The sequence below is a fragment of the Cololabis saira genome, chromosome 4 (assembly GCF_033807715.1).
Source record: "Cololabis saira isolate AMF1-May2022 chromosome 4, fColSai1.1, whole genome shotgun sequence".
Taxonomy (NCBI): Eukaryota; Metazoa; Chordata; class Actinopteri; order Beloniformes; family Belonidae; genus Cololabis; species Cololabis saira.
Window position 1 is genome coordinate 13,849,370 of NC_084590.1, and position 22,977 is coordinate 13,872,346.

General features: G+C 41.6%; 1 protein-coding gene across 2 annotated transcripts in view; it reads right to left on the reverse strand.

Annotated features, from left to right (window-relative positions):
* ankrd13b (ankyrin repeat domain 13B) overlaps positions 1-22,977 on the reverse strand; it is an 84,979-nt gene that overhangs the window by 42,241 nt on the left and 19,761 nt on the right. The gene's annotated exons all lie outside the window — the stretch shown is intronic.

The window sequence follows — 22,977 nt, forward strand, 5'->3', positions numbered from 1 at the left end:
CAACACGTCCAGCAAATACTCATCACAGAAGTCTATGTAGCTTATCTGTGTGGTCAAGAAAATTGGAACTTTTTCAAATGCAGTTTCGCTCACTGCAAAAACTCAAAATCTTACCAGGAATATTTGTCTTATTTCTAGTTAAAATGTCTCATTTTTAGTCAAAAAATCTTATTACACTTAAAACAAGTCATCACCAGAAAAAAATAACTAATTTGACAATTTTCACCTGTTTCAGGTAAATTTTCACTTGAAATAAGTAGAAAAATCTGCCAGTGGGACAAGATTTATCTTCTCATTACAAGCAAAAAAATCTTGTTCCACTGGCAGATTTTTCCACTTATTTTAAGTGAAAATCTACTTGAAACAGGTGAGAATGGTTGTTTTAGAGTCTTGTCTTAAATGATATGAGATTTTTTTTTACTAAAAATTAGACATTTTAACTAGAAATGAGACAAATATTCTTGTTAAGATTTTGAGTTTTTGCAGTGTATAATAACTAGTGAAATCAATCATGTTGTTCTGATTTGCATTTGTACTTATTCTATATGTATTAAGTAATAGAATAATCAATACAAATAGACACAGAGTAATTCCATAAATGTATTTAAAAAAAAAAACATTTACATTTTCCCTTGAAGCAAAGGTGTAGCGGCTGCCGTACCATACCCAATTGACGCCCCTGTTGGAGTCTATGTTTGCGTTCATTTGCATAGAACTGGAAGGCCGAGGAAAAGGGGGGCGACTCTGAGAAAGTGTTAATTAGTGAGTGTTGGCGATGTCACAGATCTCAAGGACTGAGCGTGATATCCTCACAGTTCACACTCTTCCCATTCGATGATGTTGAGCCATAAAAACAGGACACGGACGCCGTCAGCGGTGCCTAATTGACCATTTTATCTGCCAAATTTAGTCATTTGCCAGTTCACCTCAGCCTCAAACTTTTAAAAAAAATAAATAAAAATCAGGACTTTTCAGAGCTCTTGAAATGAGACATTCACAGCGACACGTTTATCATAATTAGCCACTTTCCAGGGAAAATGTCAAAGTCGTTTTACTGTCTGACAAGAGAAATGTTGCTGAGAGCAGCTTTTTATTGAGAAATTAAAAATGTCTGCGTTGCAGCTGCAGAGCGTCAGGCATGCATCACACCAAAAGTGAGTGCATAAACAATACTTATGACAGTTACAGCCTGCTATCAAAGGTTCATGACATGTGTGACCTGTGTTTTTTTTTCCCCCATTGTCACAACTGAGCTGTGTGAGTCTTCTGGACGGGGACGCCTGCTGCCTGTCCAGCGTCTGCTGGAGAGGATGGGCCGGGTTATCCGTGACAGATAACAGTTTGTCTTGTCTTCCGCTCCACCGCAGCTTCAAAAGTCTCCTGTTTGCAGCGAGAAACAGAGCCGGCCTCCTTAATCAGTTTATTCTGCTTGTTTGTATCATTGCTGCTCCCCCAGCAGACCACGGAGGAGAAAACAGAGCCCATCTGCATCTCCAGCAGCCTGCGACACACAGAACTGCCTTAGCAACCCCTGGAGTCTGTAAACCATCACCGCCTCCCTCCCCAGGACCAAATCTGCGTTACTGTATACTCCTCATACTGTTTCTTACTTTACAATTTACAACGGTGCCGTTATTAGATAACAAAAAAATAAAGAAATGTGGTCCAGTCGGATAAATGAAAGAGAAAAAGTGATCCGGCAGCAGTACTGGAGTTGAGGGGGGATGAGGGGGGATGGCATCCCCCCTGAAACAAAAACGGTCAAAATCATCCCCCCTGTAAAACTGCCATCCCCCCTTTCCATCCCCTATGTCATTTCATCAATGAATGTGGTTTTACTGCTATTTCAACATTTAGAGTCATCACCAGAAAAATAACACCAGAAAAATGTGACAATTTTCACCTGTTTCAGGTAAATTTTCACTTGAAATAAGTAGAAAAATCTGCCAATGGGACAAGATTTATGTCCTTATTACATGCAAAAAAATCTTGTTCCACTGGCAGATTTTTCTACTTATTTCAAGTGAAAATCTACTTGCAACAGGGGAAAATTTTTGTTTTTACCAGTGATGAGTCTTGTTTTAAGTGTAATGAGATTTTTTTACTAACATGAGACATTTTAACTAGAAATAAGACAAATAATCTTGTTAAGGTTTTGAGTTTTTGCAGTGATCCATTTTACTTATCCTGTGAAGGACAGAGTCATATTGATAAGTTCAGAAAACTGTTCTTTATTGTTGTGTTTTGATGCATTAGATGTAAGCCCAGTGGATATTTAAAGCTTACAGAAGGCTGCATTTAACTACTGTTATGTCATTCCTGCAGTATTTCTGCAGGTGTTTTGGTCAGTGATATTATTTGTAATATATTATATTATTTGTAATCAGCACAAATTATCTGTCCCCATATGATAAAATCCACCATCCCCCTGATTTTTTTTTTACAACTCAAGTACTGTCCGGCTGGCAGACAGCGACACCCACCAGCCTGAGGTTTTCACTTTGGTGTTGAAAGTGCCAGAGAAATCAGAGAGTCCTGGCACCAGTGGCCACGACGCCTCTTATCTCCTTCTAATTACAAGTTGCAGCTCCAGTAAATCTGATGAGAAGCCACATGTGCGCTTGCATCATCTGACTTACTGGAGCAGCGCTCTGCGTGAGGCTGCCCGCCCCTCTGTCCACTCTCAAGGGCGACTCGGTGCGCCGCCACTTTCAGGTTATTCCTTTGAGAGTGTGCACCTCCCAAACCAGCCACTTTTCACACACTGATCTCAGATCTGCTGTTCGATTAAGCGGCGCTGCCGACGGCCACCGTTGTCCCGGACCTGGGCTGATCCCACGTCGGCCCCGTCACTCACTTGCAGCCTTGAATTTTAATTAAGAATTAGCCTCTCTGATGTAAGTACTACATGTCTCGGAGAAAGCACTTTATTAAAGAAGGTAAAGTCTGATTGGGAAATGTTGTGAGACCCTTTGGGGAACAGCGAGTGTTTATAATGCTGTGATTATAATGTGGTAGGAGCAAGGGAAGGATTGAGACCACAGCAGCAGAGACGGAGGATGTTTTCATCCTCTGACCAGAAAAAGGGATAAAAATAAAATAACCGAGGTCGCTGGTTTGTGTACGTTCTCCAGACTAATGAAGGATGGAAGGACTTTGTAAAAATGGCAGTAAAGGGGATCACAATTTCTGCTTGGTTAGGGGGATCCAGGATTACAGAAAAACCTGAGCATCTCAGAAGAACCAGTAACCCCGGTCCTGCTTTCAGTACGAGACCAAACCACTAGAATTTGTGGATTAGGTGTCAACTACAATCCTGCACTGCTGAACATACGAGTTCATCCCGAGTAAGCCTGACACAAGATTTAAAGTATGGTATAACACTCTGGAACAATCTTGATGAAAGTGTGAAGGTCTGCAAGAACATCAGGCTATTCAAACGCTGCTATAAGCAGATTCTCATACGGAACTACCATCATTTGATGTTATAATGACCATGATTTTTTATTTTTATTTTTTTTCATTGTCTTTTTTTCTTCTGTGCATGATGCTTTTCTTTCTTTTTTAGCTACTTTTATTATGGTGATTGTTTTTTTTTTTTTCATTGACTTTTTTTCTTTTCTACTGTGCTTGATGCCTTTCGTTTTAGCTACTTTTATTATTGACTCACTTGTCTTTTAATTACTTTTATATTGACATACTTTTATACGTCAACAAGAAGGGTATACTGTATATATGTATTATTGTTGTTATTATTATTATTATTGTTATTGCTACTATTATTTTTTTTATATATCGGATATTCTTATATTGCAAGAAGGGGCCGGACTAGATAAGCATTTGCTTCTTCCTGTCCCTTCTTGAACAAAACTGGTTGTGCTTTATTATTGTTGTTGATGTATGGTGGGGTTTTTTTTTTATTGTTTTGTTCAAGACGAATAAAGATCAAATCAAATCAAATCAAAGAGTGAGGTATTTACAGGTCAGGGGTTTAGTTTCAACCCAAAATCAAACAGAATTTTGAGAACTTGGTTTTCTTAGAAATGATACGGGAGCACCCTGCGAGGCAGGAAGGAGAATACGAGGGGTAGGACTCACAGCAGAGAAATCTGTGAAATACAGATGGCCTCAGCAGTGTCCGCAAGTTGGCCGGAAGGATATTTTGAGAGTTCTTATAACATCCAAGCAAAGAAGACTGTAAATAGCGATGGATGTTGGATGTGCTGAGACCCCGGTGCTCATCATTTCCATGTTTTTTTGGGGGGCTGTCGGGTTCTCCATCATTATTGGACTAAAATACATGAACCATAACTCCTTTCCTTTCACGTTTGAAGCGTTGTACCTTGAGGAATATAGCGTCACCACATATTCTTCTGTCACCAGTACCTGGCCTACGGCCAAAGCGTCAACAGTGGAGGACTGGAGCAACATCATCCAGGGAGGCTTTGGCCCAATCTCAATCCCAGAATGCAAAAGCATTCTGGGAAATTTTCATACCCCCTCGCTCGCCAAGTCAGCATCTGAAATCCCTCGATTTGAACGGGCTATTCTCAGCCCCTAGCCCTCGTTATGCCCCCTCCCCCTTGGTGAAAAGAGGAATTGGGACACCACTACCTTCACGGGAACGCGCAAAAGTTAGGGTTAGTGAAGAAAACGAGGGCGAGGGGGAGTATTGGGACGCAGCCTTTGTTTCAGAGAGAACGTCCTTCTCACTAAAACTACAAGTGGACAACATGGACAGAGCTTTTAAAACCCGTCGGGTCAGATTTCACATAAAGAATTTCAGTTTCGAGGCTATTTCCAGCACAATATAAATGGCAGGTTGTTTTGTTTTATGTTTTTGGCCTTCTTTCTATTATTGAGTGCTATAAAAAAGAAAAGATAAATCACTAGTTAGTATGAGAAAGCTGAAGCTTGTGTAGACGGAGAGACTCTGCAGTTATTAATCAGTTACTTCAGCCCTCTGTTTCTGTTATTTGCAAGGAAAATGAGGGAAACCACATGGAGGATATCATGAGTGCAGGCGGAGACACAAAAGCTCACATACAGGAGATAGTCGCACGCCATGAAAATGTTGTAATAGTCCCCGGATTGAATTATGTAAGCGTAACTCAATAATGAGAACATGATACTGTGGTTTTAGTGTGTGTTAATGGACGCGCCGTCTCTCTACTATCTCTTAACCTCTGGTTAACAGATCACTGCTCGCCAGAGCTCTCAATGTACCAAAGATGAGAAGAGATCGCAGAGACATTTTTCTGTTGCAAGAAAAATTCTTGCCGACAACATCTAGAAAATGTGGGACAGAAATAACAAATGTACTCCACGGGGACGGCCAAAGACAGAGGACATAAAATGGATGAGAGCTGGAGGGACGGGGCTGAAGGACGCAGCAGCAGGGGGGGGGGTCCCTGAGGGCCCGGCCATGGAGACGCAGGCAGCACAACCCAACAGTCAGCTTTGTTTGCGTCTGCCGGGGAACAAACTGGGACCAGGTGTAACATGCAAGTACAGCTACTTGCAGCGCTGTGTGTTTGTGCACGTCTGACACGAGCAGCGTCTCAAGGGGACGCTGCAGAACACTGGCCCAGAAATACCAAGCACTGAGAGGACGGTCGAAAAGTATTAGGGCCAAACTAAGACAAAAAAAATGGGAAATTACGAGAATAAAGTCATAATATAATGAGAATAAAGTCGTAAAATTACGAGAATAAAGTCGTAATGTTTTGAGAATAAAGTCGTAATAGAATAAAGTTGTAAAATTACGAGAATAAAGTCGTAACATTACGAGAATAAAGACGTAATGTTGCGAGAATAAAGTCGTAATAGAATAAAGTCGTAATATTATGAGAATAAAGTCGTAAAATTACGAGAATAAAGTCGTAATGTTGTGAGAATAAAGTCGTAATAGAATAAAGTCATAATATTATGAGAATAAAGTCGTAATATTACGAGAATAAAGTCGTAAAATTCCGAGAATAAAGTCGTAAAATTCCGAGAATAAAGTTGTGACATTACGAGAATAAAGTTGTAATGAATAAAGTGGTAATTTATGAGAATAAAGTCATAATATTATGAAAATAAAGTGGTAATTTATGAGAACTCTAACAGGAAGAGCAGTCCCTGTGTTAAAATGAAGAATATTGAGCATCTTGTGAAGTTATATTTATATATTTATAATATATTACAACTTTATTCTCGTAATATTACGACTTTATTCTTGTAATATTATGACTTTATTCTCATAATTTTACGACTTTATTCTCATTACATTATGACTTTATTCTCGTAATTTCCTTTTTTTGTTTTTTTGTTTGGCCCTAATACTCCGTCGTAGAGGGGTGCATGCAGCTCGTGGTGATAAGTTTAAGCTTCTTTTAAAGCTCTGCTCAGTTTCAGTTTGGATGCACAAGCTTGGTGAGGAGGGTGCTGATAAGACAGAGGACAGACTTGAACATATGGTGAGGTGGAGGGAGGCAGAAACAATACAGGCAGCTGGGTTGATGGCGAGAGCGGTCAGAGAGAGTACGAGATGCTCACGTAAGACCAGGATGTGAGAAGTGATTCTTCATTTCTGAACACATGATTTGTCTCATCAACACTGTAAAACCTAACAGTACATCTTAATAACAGAAGTAAGTTGAAATAACTTAAACTTTGGAAAAGGTTGTGGTCACTCATTGCCATCAGTTAAGATAACTCAAAAATGAATTAAATAAATGTTTGAAGCTGGTATAAGATGTCTGTGTTTGTATTGTGTTAAAGCAACTTAAAGGAGCTTGAGGCAAGAATAAGAAATGAGACTCATTAGCGCCACGACGACCGTCGGGGTTACTGCGGCCAACAGTAAAGCCGGCACGGGAGAACGCGCATGCAGCGTCATTTGACGTCACATCCGCAGGACAGCGCGGGAAATTCAGGCCCGGAATTGCAACGCATTTTGCAGCACACAGCCTGTTCAAGGCAACAGAGAGATACGCTAGAGGGCTCATTCGTTTTGGTTTGGAACGCTTCATCTGACATTATTACTAGAAAACTTAAAACGTATACGCATTTTTTTCATAAATCCTGCCTCAAGCTCCTTTAAAGTTGAGTTATTTAAGTTATGACAGAAGTTATGACTAAAAGGTTTAAGGCAAATCGGTTTCCTAAAATTAATTGAGGAGCTAGAAGTTGTGACCACTAGAATGTGATAATTTAATTTAGAGGAATAAAACTGAGCAACTTGAACTTAAGTGCTACAATTTATGTAAAGAAGATTCAATTAAATTAGTCTGGCTTGATGCAAATTAATACAATCAACACTTTTTAAAGGAGCTGTATGTAAGAGCAATAATAAAACTAATCATAAAATGACCCCGATATGTCAACAGACATTTAAAAATCATGTTAATTTCAAATACTTATGTCACTGACAACAGCACTCAAGCCAGGATATTCCAGTTTAAAAAGAGGAGTTGCAGCCCTCACCTGATGTTTATGTTGTCATTTTTTGTTTTGGCCTGAAGCTCCACCCTCCACCTATCTCCCAATCACCAAGTCAGTATTGTTTCTGAAGCTCCACCCTCCACCTATCTCCCAATCACCAAGTCAGTATTGTTTCTGAAGCTCCACCCTCCACCTATCTCCCAATCACCAAGTCAGTATTGTTTCGGCATCCGGGTTGCCAGCTCGGCTCTAATTATGGCAGCCATGGCAGCCTACGTTCCTGCTGCATTCTGCAGCCTACCTGGCAACCTCTGGTCGGGGAGGAGGGGGAGGGTACGAGGCTCAACAATATTTTGAAAGTGACTGCAGTACCAGTTTTGGCCATTTCTTACAGACGGCTCCTTTAAATAAGTCTGAAGGAAATACTACATATGAGTGTATAATACGTATTAGTTTTAAGTTCAGTTTACTGAATGAAATGGTACTATCACATTTATTTAACCAAGTTACTACTACTTAAATGGTTTTAGGGCATCGGTTTCCTCAAACCGTTTGAGTTCAACTAACTTATCAGGTTTTACAGTGAAGCAGCATCTATTTCTAGATTTCAGTCCAACAGCAATCCCAAAAAAGCTTCACTGCTTCCTAACTATGTATGTTTTGTCCATCCTTTGGCAGGCATGCAGATACCTGAGCAGGTCTCCCGTCCACTGGAGCTAACGCTCATCGTTATTCACGTGCTGACAGGTCAAGCGGAGGTCTCTTGGGTTTACATTACAGTCTGATTCAAAACACTCAAAGTTATGAATGTGAGATATTTAACAGATCTGGGTCAGATCTGGGTCAGAATTGGGTGACGTGGCCCCATATAAGGGGAAAATCTACCTGCAGAATTCACAAACTGTACAAAGCCTTGACCACACAAAGTGACCTGTTAAACGGACGAGGGGATTTTTTTTCAACACTTAAATAACAGTTTCATTTTAAAGAAGTGCTGTGGAGCTCTTGCTGTCTCCCGTCTCCAATATCAGCAAAAACCAGCTGAAGTGTCTTTGGACCATTTCAGTAGTCTCTTGTGACAGCTGTGTTACACTTTCCGGCGCCATGCCACACGTCAACAAAGATAAAACTGGCTCACAGAGGACGTGATGGCAGAGGCGACGAAGAAAAAGTAATGAAGGAGGGGAAAATGAAACAATGACCAAGCAAAAGACCAAACAAAGGCGAGTCTGTGTCGTAAAAGTAACCTACAAGTCAAATATTGTAGAGAAAAAAAAAGTACCTTTGTGTCAAGACATAAATTTTATTAAGCTGTCAGCAGATATAAAATCTGAAATTGTGATGAAAATCTTTTCCTGTCCTCATATTTACACCCCCTCTTCCCACACAACCACCATCACCACCAAAAAACTCTCAGGAGGAAACACTGCTGTTAAAAACAAACTGGTATCGGTGTGACACACACACACACACACACACACACACACACACACACACACACACACACACACACACACACACACACACACACACACACACACACACACACACACACACACACACACACACACGGCAGCCTCACGGGCCTAATTTGACTTGTGTGGTTCAGTAATCACAGTGGGGACATTATTGCGTCCCTGCTCATCTCTCCGTTTCCAACCTCCACTTGCAGCAGACTCCCCCGTCGTCACGGGTAACTCCTGCTTCTTCCTTTTATTCGGAGTAATTATGGTTTCAAAAGTTCAATACAAAAGTACAACTCCACTTAAACAACAAAGTTTTGAGCTGCACCGCAGGATAACGGACGGTGTAAAAATAAATAAATAAATCACAGCCCACGCTGCAGCTCGCCACATTACAAGACATTACAAGTAGCACCGGCCCGGATCTGCCTCGGAGAGCTGGGACTGTCATTAGTAACGCTGTCCTGCTGTGACAAGTCAAAGTGTCTTATGTGGGGAGAAAAGTCGATACCGGGACCTTGAAACTGAGTCAGCTAAACAGAGCTGATGTTTGCATGGACTGCGCTGTAACACGACTGAGGGCGACTCCAGTGCGCAGCCATTGTGAAGAGACACAAAGACACCTTTTCACATAAGTTTCATTCATTTTTTATTTATTCCATATCATGGAAATTGTTCACATATGTTCCATTCCATGATGGAAAAGGGGCAAGAAGAAGAAAGCCTTATATACCAAGCCCCTTTCTCAAAAAAAATTAAACAATTCATATGAAGATGGTCTGTCCGTCTGTTCAACAGTCACTATTTATATAATACAAAAAAAAAAGAAATAATGAAAAACAAAACAAAAAAATAAGAAAACATACACACTAACTCACCAACAATATAAAAACAAAACAACAAAATATATTTTACCCGTTAAATTCATATTGTCTAATTGTGTGATCATTATACAATTTCTTGAACTGGTGAATATTTTTACAATCCTTTAAATCAGTTGTTAAGGAGTTCCATAATTTTACACCACATACTGAAATACACATTTGTTTTAAAGTGGTGCGTGCAAACGGATGTTTAAAATCAAATTTCCTCCTATGGTCCTTATCTTCTGAACTAAACACAAAAAAACGTTGAATATTTTCAGGCAATATTCTGCTTTTTGCCTTGAACATAACCAATAAAGTCTGTAACTCAATAATATCTTTAAATTGAATTAATCCTGCATTGATAAAAAGTCCATTGGTGTGTTCTCTTGCCTCCTTTTTATGTATGATCCTTACTGCTCTCTTCTGTAAAATAAACAAAGGTTTGATATTTCTTGTGTATTCCCCCAAGTTAAATATCTTGCTTACATTTCACAACAACAATATCAGTAACAGCATTGTGGGTATTGTAAACCATAGCCCCCCACCCTGTACAGCATTAGGTGGGTATAGAAAATGGACAGATGGATGTATTCCTCCCCAGCAGATGTGACAACATATTCACTGTCTCATCTTGGCCACTTCAGAACCGGACCATTTTTAATCTCCTGTTATTCAAATGTATTGCAAGCTTGAAGGAAAAGTGTGTAATTTGATGAATTATGTACGTCTGTTCAAGAATTGCATAAGGGAATATGTTTTTAGGCCGACACTAAAAATAAGCAAGCAGGAGCAGCTGGTTAGTTAAGCTTGGCCTAAAGCCTGGCGCAACTTCAGTCAGTTCATAACCTCATTCTTGTCTCACTCTCTTAATACTCCCTCCTCCTTGCTGATCTCTCCATCCCTTCTGACCCGATTGTACCCTTTAACATTCTCATCCCCCGAGCCTTCTCACCTGCTTCATTTTTATATACTTTTTTCTTTCTGCATGCATATTTATGCCCCGGACACGTCCAGCACATCAGTCATCGGTGTCTTTGTCAACAGCTACCCACCGCCCTCTCGACCCCCATCTCAAGCCTCCCCCATCAGGTAAAAACCACTGCTGGAACCAAAGTTGCTTTGAAGTGATCAGCTAATATTAGGTTACTCAGGTCTCTGATGATTAGCTGGGGATAATCAAATTCCTTCACTTGATTGTTACTATGGAGGCAATGCCAGAATGAAGACAGAGTACAACAAGAAGGTAAAGCTGATTTCCCTTCTTCAAGATAACTACTGAATTCAGGCACATATATACAGTATACTGCACATGTATGATTAGATTAAAAGCAATGAACGAGGTGAAAGTGATTTAAAGACGTAGCAACATCCCATATCAGATTATGTCATTGGAAAAACCCCCGGCGGGGTGCTCCTTTGGTCCTGGAGGGCCGTTTTCGTGGGGGCGGGTGCGCCTGCCCGCGTCGGCAGCCGGTCTCTGTCTCTCCGGGCAGGCTGGCCCCTCGCCGGGTGGGGGTCGCTGGTCTGAAGGGTGAGGGCCTCCTGGCCACGTGTCCGGCCCGGCCTGGGTGGTCGGGCTCGCCTGGGTTCCCTGGCTGCCTCTTCCCATAGTCGTAGGGGCCCCGCCCGCGGGTCCCCTCGGCCGCCACTGGGGGGTGTTGCCGGTGGCCTGGGCTCCGGGTTCTTCCTTGTCGGCCTCTGGTCTCGCGGGTGGCGGGGTTGGACTATTACACACACACGCACGCACGCACGCACGCACGCACGCACGCACGCACGCACGCACGCACGCACGCACACACACACACACACACACACACACACACACACACACACACACACACACACACACACACACACACACACACACACACACACACACACATACACACACACATAGCCACAGACATATACATACACTCACACACATATACATCGGCTCGTTCACATGCATGCTTGCTCTGTAGTTTTGGGGGTTAGTTAATCGCGGTAGTTTAGCTCAGATTGTGATTAGATCTCGAGACGTTTTTTTTTGCAGATTTCCAGTGCTTGATGCGCGCCTCCATGTGTGTTCTCGCGTCCTGGATTAGCAGCGGATCCCCCCCCCCCCCCCAAAAAAAAGAAAAACCTCCTAAATTTCAGATTTGCTGCACACCTTTACAAAGGATTACAGATCAGTCTGTGATGATGCATTATTCCCATTATTCATATTTCTGAGATTATGTTCTCCACATAGAAATGAGGAAACTGTCTCCGTCCGAATTGGTTCAGACTTTTTCATTGTAAGCAAAGCTGGTCTGTTAATGTTATTAACTGATTTCTCAATCACCATAATAAAGACACGCTGTAACTTGCTATGGTAGAATGTTATTTGAATCAATTTCTCCTCACTACAGTTTTGCAGATGTTGTATACTGTTTTCAACTCAGGAAAGCCCCATATTTATGTTCTTTGTTCTTTATGCCTGCTTTCTTTGTTTCTCTAAAACACGGATTTGTTAAAGTGCAATAAAAGCTTCCAAATGCAGACCGCTCCACTGAAACGAAACATTGGGCGTCCCATACCCTCCAGACCCTACAAAGAAACTACTGGAGTTCAAGCACGTTGCAGGCATGGATCGTTAGTGCGTTTACAAGCTCCTCAGGGCAAAAGAAATGTAGCATCTAAAACCCTTTTAAGACATGGGATACACTACATGAATGACTTCATCGATCCTTGAAGGTGACAGCGTTCGGTCATTTAGCCACTTTTACAACTATGTTCATCATTCAGATGCAGAGAGTCATGATGCGTGCTCAATATTTGTCACTAACACAAGTCCAGGGTGTGTATCTAGTGAGATACGATGCTTATTTCTTTACAGTCACTGTTTTCTTACAACATGTCCTCTTGTAATATATAAATGTATAACCTACGGTGATTTATGTAAAACATCCGGCTGTGCATGGAGTTTCAGGATTTTATCACACATAAAGTACTGAATCTATGGCTGTTAAAGTAGATTACTTCATAAATCGAGCAACAACACTAGGGTGCATGCCTATGTTTTAATGTTAGTTCTACTACACATAAATGTTAACATGTTTATAAGACATAATTAGCCGCTGTTAAAATGTTTGCTGTAAAAGCATGGGGGTGCTCTCCTTTCTGCTTCAGCTTCCACCTTATCAGAACAGAGGGGGCTGCATGCCCAAATGATCCCAGGAGCTGTGTTGTCATGTGCAACTGCCCCAGGAAGGGTTTTCTGAGGCAAACTGGTTCTGGGAGATGAGCCACACGTGAAAGCCACAGTGATTCAACAGGAGACATATGGACAGAAACAAAAATGAAAGAGCCAAAAAAATAAACCCTTGACCAGACATGAGTGAGATGCGATATTGGTGGCAGGCGAAGGCGCGCCAACCCTGAGTGACCCAGTGTGGCTCTGGGGACATGGAAAGTCACCCGTCCGGGGTATGGACAGGATCTAAAATTGTGCTGAAGATTGAGAGGTAACAAGACAATATAGTCAGGCTCACCTAAAAGCACAGGGTTCCCCAGGAGATGAGAGGGTAGCTTTCCTGTACCTTCAGCTCAAGGACCAGGGTACCAGAGTACCCACCTTCTCGGAGTCCTTAGCGTGGGTGCTGGAAGGCGCTCCTGAAGTTGAGTCCACTGTTCTGTTGAGGGACTTCAATGCCAGAGAGACCAGTAGGACCAAATGTATCATGAGGTCTTCCTGCGAACATCTAGCAGAAGCTCTGTCAAAAAGATCTTCATTTCCCACCTCTGTCGGAGCTTCAACCACATCCTGGGGGGAGACGGGATGTTGAGTCTTAATGGGCCATGTTCTGTGCCTCCATTGTCAAGGCAGTCAACCTTTGCTGTGTTTAAGGTTTATGGTCCCCTTGGTTGTGTTCCTCAGATCTAATGTTGGACGCCCACATTGAGGGAGATTGCCAAACTGAAGGAGGACTCCTACTGAGCCTCGTTAGCTCATGGGACTATTGCTGAGGCAAAAAAGGGTATGAGTTGGGATATTGTTGTTCGCCTCGGAGAAGCTTCTGGGAAATTATCAGGCACCACTGGCAGGAATCAAAGGGCTCCACCAACGCTGTGTATAGTACTGGTAAAGTACATCATGGTTTCAGGGATGACATCTGTTCCTCAAGGCTTTGTATGATGTTCCTGTTATCTCACCCCTGCAACCTCACGTGGACACTGGGCAGCAGTACCTCTGGACTGGCAGATTAGCGTCATCCCTTTAAATAACTGGGAACTGGAGAGTACGTCCCAGTTACAGGGGAATCACACTGCGGCCTCGCTGGTGATCTATACAGAGGTGCTGGAGAGTCCGGCTGATAGTCAAACGTCTGACTCAGGAGGAACAATGAGAGTTTTGTCCAGACTTGTGGAATGCTGGACCAGCTCTTTATCCTCATTAGAGTCATGGAGGGTACATAGAAGCTAGCCCAACCAGTCCACATGTGCATTGTGGTCTTGGAGAAGACACAACCGTGTACGTCAGTGAATTCTGGGTCCCATAATGCGATAAGGACCTCATTTTATACACAAATGCAGCACACGTAACCAGCAGTAGGGATGGTATGGACTAAAAAATGTATCAAGATAATTTCTGGCATTTATCCCGATAACGATAAAAATGACGATAAAAAAAATACCAATTCAACTCCACCTTTTTAACTATAAATCTATCTCGCTCTCAGATCCGCCATGTTTGTTACACAAAAACATCAACGGGAATTTATCCTTTTCTTTCTTTCTTTCTTTCTTTCTTTCTTTCTTTCTTTCTTTCTTTCTTTCTTTCTTTCTTTCTTTCTTTCTTTCTTTCTTTCTTTCTTTCTTTCTTTCTTTCTTTCTTTCTTTCTTTCTTTCTTTCTTTGAGGCTCATTTCCTTCCTTCCATCCTTCGTTCTTTCCTCCTGCTCTCTCCTTCCTTCTTCCATTCCTCTTTTCTCCCTTCCTTCCTTCCTTCCTTCCTTCCTTCCTTCCTTCCTTCCTTCCTTCCTTCCTTCCTTCCTTCCTTCCTTCCTTCCTTCCTTCCTTCCTTCCTTCCTTCCTTCCTTCCTCCCTTCCTTCTTTTTTCCCTTCCTTCCTTCTTTCCTCCTGCTCTCTCGTTCCTTCCTTCCTTCCTTCCTTCCTTCCTTCCTTCCTTCCTTCCTTCCTTCCTTCCTTCCTTCCTTCCTTCCTTCCTTCCTTCCTTCTTCCCTTCCTTCTTTTTTCCCTTCCTTCCTTCCTTCCTTCCTTCCTTCCTTCCTTCCTTCCTTCCTTCCTTCCTTCCTTCCTTCCTTCCTTCCTTCCTACCTACCTTCCTTCCTTCCTTCCTTCCTTCCTTCCTTCCTTCCTTCCTTCCTTCCTTCCTTCCTTCCTTCCTTCCTTCCTTCCTTCCTTCCTTCCTTCCTTCCTTCCTTCCTTCACATGTACGTTATGCGTGGATTTAACGCAGAACCATAAATCAGCTTTACACAAAAACGTCATCAACGGGAATTTATCATTTTTACCGCAAGATGATAAATTCTTATCGTGAGGAATTTTTTTGACGGTTTATCGTGAACGGTAAAATATTGCCCATTCCTAACCAGCAGTGGTGAGGTCATTCAGCCACTCCAACGTCCAACGTCAAACCAATTCAGTTTCTGTTAGATCCTTATTACTATCCTTTCTCTAGTTTCCTTTTGTTCCTTTCTGTGACAGTTTAATCTGTTGCAACACTCACTCTTTGTTTCATCCCTCTCTCAACTCTCCCAACCTCTTCCTCACCACTTTCTTCCATATCAGGTTCTTAAAATCAAAGCCAATCCCTTTTCTTCTATCCCCGCACCTTCTCTCGCTTTCATTTGTTCCTGTCGTTCCTCAATCGTGAGGTCAGCAAAGGTTGCATTATTGATAGACATCTCTATCTGTGGCATCTGCTCCTTCTCACACCTCCCCTCCCTTCTTCATTTTCTCCCCCTTCTCCCTCGCTCAGCATGCATTTGGTCTGATGCAGCTTGGCAGGTACTTAGGCCAGCATCAATCTTTCATACAAACACTATAAGCACACACACACACACACACACACACACACACACACACACACACACACACACACACACACACACACACACACACACACACACACACACACACACACACACACACACACACAGGAGCCATCCCAAAATGTTTGCGCATAGAGCGCATAAAAGAGAAGGGAGGCCATAAGAGGGGTGGTTGTAAAAATAACTTTTCCTCCCCCTGCCTTCCTTCTCGTCCCTGTGATTCTCATCCAGTGTAGACTTTGACAAACGTTACGCTGCCATGAAACCCCGATCCATTTTCATTCCGACTCCGCTTCAGAAATAAAAGGACAGTACGAAACCCACATCGCAGATGACAGAGTAAGTAGAACAAATGGTGACAATAACCCCGCTGGAAGAACAAAACCTCTCAAGAAGTCTGACATTCATCTTGATGCAGCTGGGAAGCCTCTCCACTTGTGCTTAAGCATTCAAGGCCCGTGAATTCAAACAGTGGAAGAAAAAAAGAAAGACCAAACCGTCACGTGAAAGCGCTGGCATATTTAACGTTTCTCTGTTTTCACTGCACTTTGTCCGTTTACTGCCAGAAGCTCTTTCAACACATCGCTCCTCACGCACACGGGAAGAAACGGAGAGAGGGATCAGAAAGCGTGGACGGGTTTGGTTGCAGACCGAGCTGTGAAAATGGCAGCGGAAGCAAGGCGAAAGCAAGGCGTTGATCTAAATGTGCTGGCACATGTTTAATGCAATGAGCTGACAGATCTCATCAAAACACCAGGAAACGCTCGCATTTGAACTGACAGGTGAGTGAGGACAGGAGCGGCCACACTCGCAGAACAAATCAGTCGTTTGAGCGAGGCTGATAGCACATACGCTATACAAAAGGTTAATCACATAACATAACCTACTGGCGTGAAACAGCACAGCTGTCACTTCCCTTTGTGAATGTGAGCGTGTGAATTAAGTGGTAAATCTCAGTTAAAACCCATCGTCGGGGAAGAGACAGTTGCAGGAGCTTGGCAGATAATGACATCAAAGAGTCATCATTTCCTCAGACATTTTTCATCTTAATTGTCAAGTTTAGGTCTTTCCCTATAGCTTAAACCTATAGAAAACACAATAACATCCAATTAGCACTTCACCTTGATAACAAAAGGCAAAGCAGCTCAGCAGATCAATACGTTTAGAAATGTCACAGTATTGATTTGGTTTCATTTTCTACAACGCATTTGAAAATTGCTGGCTTGCTTAAACATGTATATGCCAGAACCAAATACACAACCTGCTCCAGTGGAACAGGTTGGAAAAAAAAGAGCAAATATGATGAAGTTTATCAAGAAAAGCACGATAAAAAGACATATGTTTAAAAACAATGGCCCTCAAATAGCAATTGTAAGAGATTTACATTCGTCCCTCTAGACTTCATAAGATCACTAAAAAAAGTAGGAAAGGATCTGGAGGAATGGAAGTGTGTAAAGGGCAGGGGTGTCATTCACCAAGCCCTCAGACAGTACTGGGTCAAAAACTGTCATTCATCAGTGCTGATATGATACCATAAGTATAAGTTTGCAAACCTCTCTAAAGCCCTTAAGTACAGAGTGACATCACAAATGCTACTTAAATTGTCAGAAGATGCAGCGTCTTCTTCTCATGGCTCTGAGGCTTCTGGCATGGATCACCGTACAGTGAAACAGTGCATTACGGTCAATACCAGTACTGAAAGGTGCAAAAGCTGCACTCTATGAAGGTATGTACCAGTGTCCTTGACAGAGGTCATTTGCACTTGTTTGATGGCACACTAATACAAGTACACTGGCATGTTAGAGTAACATATGCAGATGCTTTTGTCGTATTTATATATTCAAACCAAATCAGTTCATGAAAATCTTCTATCGTTTCTTTTGCCATGTTGTCACTGCGAGCTGGTTCCCTTAACGTTGGTGTTTGACGCAGCACCGCAATGCCATATGCAGTTGTCTATGAATACTGCCTGCTGCTGTATTTTCTTCTGTTCAAACTGACGTTGTACTTGAATTCCTGAAGTACTTTAACTCCGTCTTTTCATCATCACCTTCTTTGTGCAATTTATTATGTCACTTTATCCAAGGTAACTTTAATCACTTGTAGTCCTGCTAATTTTGGTGCAATATTCCCCCCACAAATTGTATCGATACATATGCTCTTTTCTTCTTCTTCTTTTTTTAACTTTATGTTATGTAAATTGTATTCTATTTTTATCCTCCTATTCAACTTTTTTTAATCTTATGCCGATGCACCAAAAGGAGAGCACTCCCAGTCTCGTTATAAAGACAATAAAGGCTTTACTTTGCTTGTCACATAAGACAATCAGGATGGGCGTCCAAAGGACTCTTGGGTGGCTTTTGCTGAGAGTGAGGACAAGAAAACCACGAGAGGAAGACAACACTCCCTAAATATAACTGAATATTCCTTCTAATTAAATTGAAATTGATATTTTGACAGGGGAAAAAAAGTGCTTGGTGTGACTTTAAGGTTACGATGGCATGTAATCTGTTCTTCTGGGCGCTTTCGCAGGGACAGGTGGACAAGGACATGCATGGGCTGTCCGCTGTACCTTAAGGCTTATTCTCACTTTGTCTCTATGGTCCAGTGCAGGAACAATATTACTGCAGCTTACGCGACCAGCTGCCCTCATGAGATACTTGAAGTCTCCCACCTGGGACAGAGGCTAACCCCGGCGCCTTGGCGGAACAAGCCACGGATATTTCCATGAAGGAAGCTTGGCCTCAGATTCGGAAAAACACTCCTCTTTTTCGTCTCTGTTCTGACACATCAGCACAAATATAGCAGACTGTGGCACCAAGGAGACTGCAGGCCGATCATGCTCCCCCTGCACGCCGCTTTTATTTTCCTTTCAAGATTTTATCCTTGTGTCTTAGCTCTGCAAATGAAATCGAAAATACCAGGCAGCATTTCTGTTTTTTTCTCTCTCACTCTTTCTTTGAAAAACCACCACGGCCATCGGAGAATCTTCCACCAGTACTTCTCACAAGCAATTGTACTACATTCTCAAGAAATATCCAGAAATTAAGAGAAAAGACTAGGAATGGGCGGTATGGACTAAAAAATGTATCACGATAATTTCTGGCATTTGTCCCGATAACGATAAAAATGACGATAAAAAAAATACCAATTCAACTCCACCTTTTTAACTATTTCTTTCTTTCTTTCTTTCTTCTTTCTTTCTTTCTTTCTTTCTTTCTTTCTTTCTTTCTTTCTTTCTTCTCTTTCTTTCTTTCTTTCTTTCTTTCTTTCTTTCTTTCTTTCTTTCTTTCTTTCTTTCTTTCTTTCTTTCTTTCGGGCTCATCTTTCTTTCTTTCTCTTTTTCTTTCTTTCTTTCTTTCTTTCTTTCTTTCTTTCTTTCTTTCTTTCTTTCTTTCTTTTGAGCTCATCTTTCTTTCAGGCTCATCTTTCTTTCTGTCTCATTTATTTCCTTCCTTCCTTCCTTCCTTCCTTCCTTCCTTCCTTCCTTCCTTCCTTCCTTCCTTCCTTCCTTCCTTCCTTCCTTCCTTCCTTCCTTCCTTCCTTCCTTCCTTCCTTCCTTCCTTCCTTCCTTCCTTCCTTCCTTCCTTCACGTACGTTGTGTGTCGAATTAACGCAGAACCATAAATCAGCTTTACACAAAAACGTCATCAACGGGAATTTATTGTTTTTACCGCGAGATGACAAATTCTTATCGTGGGGAATTTCTTTGACGGTTTATCGTGAACGGTAAAATATCGCCCATTCCTAGAAAAGACACAACCTCAGTAATCAGTATAGGTTGGAATGGGCGCCCTCAGACTACCGTAGGCCTTTCCCCTACACAACAACGACACACTTGTAATAAGCCTGCACTGAATTACAGGTTGTGGATACAATTAGGAATTTGAAGAAATGCCCTTGGACGTCTGCATAACATTAATGCTAATATTTGTCTTATCTCTTTCTCTGTGTCAAAAGCTGTCAGTAAGTTGACTAAATCAGCCCTAACTGAACCCTCGTGCGCTGCAACCTGTACTTGGATTTTATTACAAAGAAAGTAGGAATGGTGGGAATAGCTCGGGGGGTGGACACTTGCAAGTGATGATGGATGAAGGGCAACAGGGGAAGAAAATGAGCAAAACTTAATACAGTGGGTAGAGGCAAACTTAAAAAGGGAGAAAAGAGAGCGAAGGAAGCTGCTCTGAGACAGGTGCGGGAGGACAGCAGATGGCCGGCGCACACGGTCCAGCCCAGAGTGAAGGCAGCGAAACAGAGAGCCTAAATTTATGGCTCCGCTCCGTTAAGCCAACAGTCCCAAGTATGATTTTATCATCCCGATCTAACATTAGCTCCTTGCCGAAGGCATAATCAAACCATGCACTGAGGGGAGAAGAGAGCTGTGGTGACACACAGAGACAAAGACAAGAAACAGCACTTGTGCAAACTTTGGTCATTTCCTGCCTTTATCCTGAAATGGACTGCAGCTCCTCGTACGGTCCTGGTCTTTGTCATTTAAAACTGTTGTTTTAGGTCTGAGTGCAACCAGACAGACTCTGCTCATGGTCAAAGTCTGTTATTATTCACTCCCTGTATTCTCTCTCACCACCAGACAATGTTTCGTCTGTCTTCACTCTCTATCTTTTACATTAATGCAACATTTGCACAAAAAAGAAAAGTCTCACACTCTCCATGATAAGGCCTCGCAAAATAGACATTTAGGAACGTTGAGCTTCATACAGCAACAGCCTGTCACCACACTGCTGAAATGAGGCAAACACTGTTGGACATTACTGTGTGCACACAGTGAAAAGAAAATGAAGTGTCATCATTTCACTAACGGCAGGTTTTAGAAAAGCTTTTCTTTCCTCCATAAAGCCGTAATGTGGACGTCAGTGTTATTGCACTGCTCCACCGCAGCTGAGGGGGAAACAAACGTTATGATAGGGTAAACATTATTCTGAAATAACTGAACAATACTGCCTTCATTTGGTTTGGGCTGTGACCACATGACCATAAAGTGACATCCCAATGCGTCATGTGACTATCAAAGCACACTGGCGAACTCATGGACTGATGCAAATGATGAGGGTCCTTCCCGTAGCTTTGCTGCTCTCGTATTTTTTCCGTCCTGGCTCTTCATGAGACAAATCTGAGTCTGGTTTCATTTCCTTTGGAGGGAGATCACAAACTCACATGAAGTATTTGTGTTGAACGAGAGTAGGACCTTCCCGGCGCCAGTTCAGTAGGAAAATAAGGCTAGAATAATTACAATAACAACATAGTTTGTATCCCCGTGAACTAGATTTACTAATCCTGGAATGCTTGGGTTACTGTCTGTGTCCGTCTCACCTGAGCTTCAAAACTAGGGTTGCCACCTTCAGAAATAGAAATAAGGGACGCCCTGATTTCAGCAGCGCAGGAGCCAAAAAAAAAAGCCCTAAAACTTCTAAACTGAATAAAAATGTGTTTATTTTATATGAAAAACAAAATGCTTTGATTTAAAGTTTAAAGTGCTTTAATAGCATTGAACTTTCATGACTGTAGAGACAGACAACCATATAGCAACTGAAATAGCCTCCTATGCTACGTACGTCCACATCAGCCCAGATGTAGAATATACATACAGGTGAAGAATATGGTGTAAAAGTTAATTTATTTCAATAATTCAACTAGAATATGGTGTAAAAGTTAACTTATTTCAATAATTCAACTAGAATATGGTGTAAAAGTTAATTTATTTCAATAATTCAACTAGAATATGGTGTAAAAGTTAATTTATTTCAATAATTCAACTAGAATATGGTGTAAAAGTTAATTTATTTCAATAATTCAACTAGAATATGGTGTAAAAATTAATGAAAATACGGGACAAATCGCGTCCCATATTAGTTCAATACGCGACGCAACATTTTTTTCTCAAATAAAGGACAATTCCGTATTTTACGGGACGGGTGGCAACCATATTCAAAACACAACATCAAATAACAACAATAACCAACCGATTCCTTAAAAAACACAAGAAACCAGAAAACCCCAAATTTCCTTCGTAAAGGTCAACAATAAAACCCAAAATTAAAGCTTCAGAAAACTAAACAAGAACAGAATGACTTCAATTCATAAAAGTCTTATTCTTTGTGAAATATTTCTTGCTGGATGCAGTTTTCCTTTAGAGTCCAGCGAGCGCTTCTCTCTGTATTTCAGGGGAAACAGAGAGTTTAGCGCGTCGCCCAGGAGCACGTCAACAAGTGGAGCGCGGAGACCAGGAACCGACTGGCTGACCTTCCAACCGCCACGACCTCCCGAGGCGAAGCCGTTCACGCTTTCTGTTTAGTCTGTGATTTCCAGATAAGAGATGATTTCAGAAAACGCCGCTGCGCTCTTCGTTCTCCCTTCTGTCTGCTAGGCAAAATGTCAGTGAGAGTTTTTCAATGTTATGTTTCTGAACCCAGGGGCGAAAATCCCGGGGGGGACAGGGGGGACAAGTCCCCCCCATTAGTAAAGCTGTCCCCCCGTAGAATAATTTGAGACAGAATTAATAATTTTGGAACAATGCAGTAGTATTTAGTAGTGATGCACCAAAACGAAAATTTGTGGCCGAAACCGAAATCGAAAATAATAATAAACAGTAAAATCTCATTACACCTGTTTCAAGTAAATTTTCACTTAAAATAAGTAGAAAAATCTGCCAGTAGAATAAGATTTATCTTATAAGCAAAACAATCTTGTTCCACTGGCAGATTTTTCTACTTATTTTAAGTGAAAATCTACTTGAAACAGGTGAAAATTGTTGTTTTTTTCCAGTGATGAGTCTTGTTTTAAGTGTAATGAGATTTTTTTTAACTAAAGATGAGACATTTTAACTAGAAATAAGACAGATATTCTTGTTAAGATTGTGGGTTTTTGCAGTGTATTATGTCAGATGTGCTGTATTATTGCCACCTTCCACCTAATACCATTGTTTTGTATTGCTCTAAGAAAGGTCTTCTGCCTGTTTGCGAGACAGAGATGAAAATGTCAAAATGCTGTATTAAAGTAAGGCTAAAACTTTTATTCCTTGTCCCCCCCTGGATTTATTCTCTAAAATTTTACTGTTTATTGTCCCCCCCAACTATGAAACGGGATTTTCGCCCCTGTCTGAACCGCTGTTGTACTTTAGCTTTGTGAAACCTAAGCTAAAAACAATACACTATATCACTGAGTT